The 6,000-nt window shown below is 45.5% G+C and overlaps 1 protein-coding gene across 1 annotated transcript in view; it reads right to left on the minus strand.

The window, feature by feature from the left end:
* HERC1 (HECT and RLD domain containing E3 ubiquitin protein ligase family member 1) overlaps nt 1-5,436 on the minus strand; it is a 285,017-nt gene extending 279,581 nt beyond the window's left edge. Inside the window, exon 1 of the mRNA XM_054667631.2 lies at nt 5,414-5,436. The gene's annotated coding sequence lies outside the window, so the exon portion shown is untranslated. The remainder of the gene's footprint in view (nt 1-5,413) is intronic.
* Nucleotides 5,437-6,000: the final 564 nt, after the last annotated feature.

A 6,000-nucleotide genomic window follows, 5' to 3' on the forward strand; every position in this document is an offset into this window, starting at 1 on the left:
AAGTGTTGGGATTACAGGGGTGAGCCACCACACCAGCCAAAGACTCTTTGCTTCCAGAAAGAAATAAGAAATAACCTTCTCATTGCATCTCATTGAGAGATGCAGAATAGACCACCTCCTGCAAGCTGCTCCATTTTAACTTTTTGTCAAGACAGATAAATCCTTTAATTGTTTCAGATCTATTGATTTGAGTCTTCCCTTGCTTGCTGACTAAAGCAAGGGCTGAAGGATACAGGCCCCTAAATTTGCTGAGCCTCTACATTGAGCACTCTACAATGGTTTGTAGAGTGGCAATGATAAGGAAGCCCACTTTGTAGGCTTGTTGGGGGATTAACCGAGATAACGTAAGGCAAAAGGCTTAGAACACAGTATGGACTTAATAAACATTTAATATTATTCTTCTAATCCCAGCCAGGCCACAAGTGAGGATATATCATCCTAATGTCATTGAAGTCTGAGTTCATTAACTTTTTTATTGTAGTAAAATATAGATAACATAAAATTTACCATTTTAATAATTTTTATGGTCGTGGGAAGCGCTGCCTCTCCACTCTCACCAGCGTCAGGTCCTAGGACCTCTCCAGCCCCTGAGTTGGGTTTCTGGATTTTTCTCGATGGTCTGAATTTACAGTTTTCTTAACATGATGCCCATGGCTTGAGAAGGAGCAAGGGGGAGAAGGAGGTCTCCATTTCTTCTTGGAAAGGTAACAGAAACACTGCCCATCCTCAGGGACCAATGGAAGTTGTTCTTTTCTTTGGTCTTCCCTGCCCCACTAGACTTTCTGTACCCTTCTGCCCACTCCCCAATAGGACCTGTTCCAACTGCTCCCAATATCCCTCACTCTCCATGGGAATTGCTCCTTTTTTGTTTTTGTTTTTTGGTTTTTTTTTTTTTTTTTTGGAGACGGAGTCTCGCTCTGTCACCCAGGCTGGAGTGTAGTGGCGCGATCTCGGCTCACTGCAAGCTCCGCCTCCCGGGTTCACTCCATTCTCCTGCCTCAGCCTCCCGAGTAGCTGGGACTACAGGCGCCCGCCACCATGCCCAGCTAATTTTTTGTATTTATAGTAGAGATGGGGTTTCACTGTGTTAGCCAGGATGGTCTTGATCTCCTGACCTCATGATCCACCCACCTCGGCCTCCCAAAGTTCTGGGATTCAACAGGTGTGAGCCACCATGCCCGGCCCCTGCTCCCTCTTTTTAACAGGGTTATTGAAACATAATTCACACACCACACAATTCACCCATTTAAAGTGAATGATTCAATAGGTTTTAGTATATTCAACGATATGTGTAACCATCATCGTAGTCAATTTTAGAACATTTTTGTAGCCATAAAGAGAAACCCCACACCCTTTAGCTATCACTCCCCCATCCCCAGGTCCCCTAGTCCCAAAGTCAACACTGATCTACTTTCTGTCTCTATAGATTTCCCCATCCTGGACATTTCATATAAATGGAATCATATACATGGTCTTTTGTGTCTGGCCTTTTTCACGTAGCATTCTATTTTCAAGGTCCATCTGTGCTATGGGAATCTATGCTTGTGAATGTGTCTTTCTTCTCTGCCTGGGCCATTGAAACAAGGCCATGTAAGCCACAGCAGTTTTCCAAAGGACATGTCCCCCTTTCTTCTCTCTTTTTGACTCCTGCTCTCCACTTCCGTCCTTTGGAGGACTTCCTCTTCTTCCAGCCAGGCTTCTGTTAACCCTTCTGCCAACACTTCCTCTGAGGGCCAGGCCCAGGGCTGGAGGCCTGGGAAAGCTGCCCCCAGCTCCTCTTCCAGTGCTGGGGCTAGGCCTGGGGAATTCTGCTTTGAAGTTGGTTTCAACATGGGGAAGTGAGTGGATAGGGCCTCTAGTCCTGCTCTGAGCTCAGCCCTTGTCATTCAGAAAGCCACAAAGCCTGGGACAGGCCCCTGAAGTCCTTCCTCCTGACCCTACCCCTGACCACATGATGCCTCGAGGGATGCAGATGCTCCGAGGAGCCCCAACCAACATGTGCAGGCCCACACGTACATGCACAGAACCCAGGACTAATGCCAACAATGGAGACCCTTCTCAGTCTGCTTAAAACTCTGAAATCTTATATTTATAGAATACTATCTTTATTTGATTATGTTTTGTTTTAGATTTTAACTTGCAACGTTTGTTTATCCAGGGCTTTTTTTCTGTCTCACTTTCTCAAAGATGGCCAATGTTGGTTGGCCATTAGTCAAGTACTGTGCCCATGCTGGGCAAACTAGGCTCCTTTGTCATGCTGTGTGGGGAGAATGGGTGTGGAGCTGGCACTTTCCCTATTCCTGCCCAGCCTCAGCCTGGCCCTGGGGACATCTGCCCAGCAGGCCTATGTGGCTGGATCACATGGGTCCCACTACAGTTCACTGCCCTCCAGTCCATGATGAGGTCAATTGCTCAGATTGTCCCCAGGGCTGACTGAGTGGAAAGGTGACTCCTGACAGGGCAGGCCTCCAGGGTTAGTCTCTATGAGATATGAGTCCCCACTTGCCCCAGAACATCAGCCTCATTGAGAGCTGCTGCAAATGGCCATCTTCCTTTAGGGCTAAGCATCATCCCCTCCCTGCAGGGCCTCACGAGGATGAAGGCGCTGCAAGAGGGCTCTTGGATGGAAGTGACTTGTTGGGAGAGCCCATGAGCTCTCCAGAAAGGACTCCCAGCCTGCAGAAATGTTCTTTCTGTACACATATGACACATGCACTTATACTCACCACCTCTCCTGTGGACACACCTCCACAGTGTGCCCCTGTGAATCCCAACCCACACTTTAATCCACCTTCTGCCACCATCTCCACATCAGCGGTCTAGAGCTGGCAGCAATGGAGAAAAACACACCCACTGTACAGATAAGATGCCTGAAGTGGAGGGACAAGAGACCTGCCCAAGGTTACATGGATGTATGCAGAGCCAGAGTGGGTGCTCAGGCAGCTGTGGTGTGGTGGAAGCACACCACCTAATCTCCTCTCCCCAGCTGTGTGACCTGGGGCAGGTCACTTAACTTCTCTGAGCCTAGAGTCTGCATCTGTGAGACGATAACACCCACTTCAGAGGGCTTCCGTGAGGATCCAGGGAGTCATGTGATACAAGCACCTCCTTACAAGCTATAAAGATGGTGAGAGCTAGTGGACAGTCAGAATTCTAGCCTTTTCCCTTCTTTTGAAAGTTCAGCTGCAAGTTGTATTGGGATATAGGTTGCACATACTTTTTTTTTTCCTGTTATATCTTTTAACATTTCATGGTATTGTTTATATATAGAAGTTTGTGATTTGAATGTTGTTAAATTTATTCATCTTTTCCTTTAAGGTTTTTTGTTTTTGTGTCTTGCCGAAGGTTATAAGTGAGGAACATTAAAAAAAAAAAAAAGACAAATTCCCCAGACAAATCACAGAAAATAGAAAAAGATCTTGAAAATATTTTTAAAAACTCACATAATAAGAGGAATGCTAAGATGCCATTTCACATTATCAGATTAACGGAAGTTGTAAAGTTTGCTAACACACTGTGTTGGTGAAACTGATGAGGAACAAGCACTCTTGTTCTTTGCTGGTAGATGTATACATTTGTAGAACTCTGATCAAGAGCAATTTGGCTGTATTTGTAAAAATTAAAAACACACATACCATTTGATCTACAAGACCACATCTAGGAATTTGTCCTCAGATATTACAGATGTATGAAATGACATATGCACAAGGTTATTCATTATAGCATTGTTTATAACAGCAAAGGAAACAACCATCATTAGGGAACTGGTTAAAATGTTTCATCCATGCAATGAACCACTATACATTTGTAACAAAGAATAAGGAAGCTTTTCTGAACTGATATGGAAAAAATATCTCTATACCCTTAAGTGAAAAAAGCAAAGTGCAGGACAGTGTGTATAATAAGCAATTGTCTTACCCCGTGAGGCGCACTGTGGCAACCAGACCTCTGGGTTGTGGAATCAGGTCCTACAGGTCACCGTGGTTGGGGGACAGTGGCAGTTGCTGCCCCCATCTCAAGGAGGCTTGAGCAGCCGGCAGTTTGGCATCATTCTACAGCAGGAGGTTAAGGGCTCCCCTCCCAGAGTGGCGATCATTAAAGCCAAGGCTCCCAAAGGTCAAGCTGCAGAGCAACACCTGGAAAGAATCTGCCACAGCCTTCAGAAGCATCATGCTATGTTGACTTCTATATAGTCAGATAAGCAGGATCACTTGAAAGCTGAATGGGATCAGCCTAATGACCAAAGGTATTGAGACAGCCTTGTGCAAGCAAAAATTAAGAATGCCATGCAAGCGTTTATCATTAACACTGAAGGACAAAACACATGAGGCACACAAACCTGGCACCTCAGACTGTGAAACATTCCTAAAACCACAATTGGAGATTGCCTAATCAAAAATCAAGTGAATTTGTCAAGTAAGAGTTATGGCTAGGATATTCATATTCCTACCAAATCAATAGCTATTGCTTGTTAATATTTTTTATCTATGTTTTGATGGAAAGCAAATGAATATATTGTTCATATTTTGTTACTTTGGTTAAAATCTATTTTGCTTCTTTTGTTGAATATAAAATTGACCCTTGAACAATAAGGATTTTTTGTTTTGTTTTGTTTTGTTTTGTTTTAAAGACAGGGTTTTGCTTTGTTGCCCAGGCTGCAGTGCAATGGCGTGATCTCAGCTCACTGCAGCTTCCCCTTCCTGGCCTCCTGGGTTCAAGCGATTCTCATGCCTCAGCCTCCCAAATAGCTGGGACTACAGGTGTGCACCACCACACTAGCTAATTTTTGCATTTTTAGTAGGACAGAGTTTCACTGTGTTGGCCAGGCTGGTCTCGAACTCTTGACCTCATGTGATCTACCTGCCTCAGCCTCCCAAACTGCTGGGTTTACAGGTATGAGCCGCGGCACCTAGGCTTATATACCTTTTTATATTTTAAATTTTTTGAGCCATGTGAATATTTTACCAATGCAGAAAATTAACACCATTTTAAAATAATAACAGTTTCCCAGAATCCAATCCAAAATATCAAACCAGACACTCTGGGCCCATATATTTTTTAAAAAGTTTCCTAGGAATCTCTTAGGGGAATCCTGGCCTGTCATGGAAGATCCCTAAGAACCTGCTGAGCCTTAGATCCAGCAGTCAAGGTCCCAGCCCTTGCAGCGCCACCTGGTGGCCGTAGTTACCAAGCATCCCTCAGAAAAATGTGTGTGGATGGCCAGTGAATGCAGACCAGGACAAAGAGTAACATGGCACTGTGTCCACAGGCTGGGTGGGGCTGGCCCCAGCGGACCCAACATCGACCTCCAGGACTGCCTGTGTCGGTCCTGAGGGAAACGAGGCACAGGTCCTAAAGTTCTACAGCCTCTGTCCCAAGGAGCCACCCAGAGGCAGCCTGCAAGAGCACATACCTTTGGACCTGAGTTCAAACCCCGGCTCCACCAACTACTAGCCTCGTTATCTCATGCAGCATAACTTCTCAGGTCCTCTGTTTTCTCATCTGCAAAATGGAGACAAGTATAAGTCTGTAGACACATCTAGTATAATGCCTATGCTCAATAGGAACTTGATTAATGCTCATTCTCTTCCCTTTTGTTACTTCTAGATAGCTTTACTCCCTGGCCCTAAAGAGCCTAGCTGGGCTCATGGGAGCTTCCTGTGGCCTGGGAGGGTTCAAGCATTGGAGAGACTGAGGAAGAAGAAATCCATATGCTTCTTGTCTTTCTAAACCCTCTCCCTCCTCCTTGCCCCTTCTTTAGCTAGCAAGGAATACATTTCAGGCCTGGCTGAGGTGGGGAGGCAGTTCAGGAAGTGGCTGCAGTTCCCACAAGCAGAGTCAGATGGGGTTCCAGTCCTGTGCTATAGGCCTGGGTGCTCCATCAATTAATCGAGTCTTTTGGCCTGGGAGCAAGGCCCAGTCCCTGCCCTCCCTCGGGGAGTGCATTATACTCAGGGAGAGCTGAATAGAACACAAATCACAGTGAATGTGCAGGGGACT

Source organism: Pan troglodytes, chromosome 16 (genome assembly GCF_028858775.2).
Source record: "Pan troglodytes isolate AG18354 chromosome 16, NHGRI_mPanTro3-v2.0_pri, whole genome shotgun sequence".
Taxonomy (NCBI): domain Eukaryota; kingdom Metazoa; phylum Chordata; class Mammalia; order Primates; family Hominidae; genus Pan; species Pan troglodytes.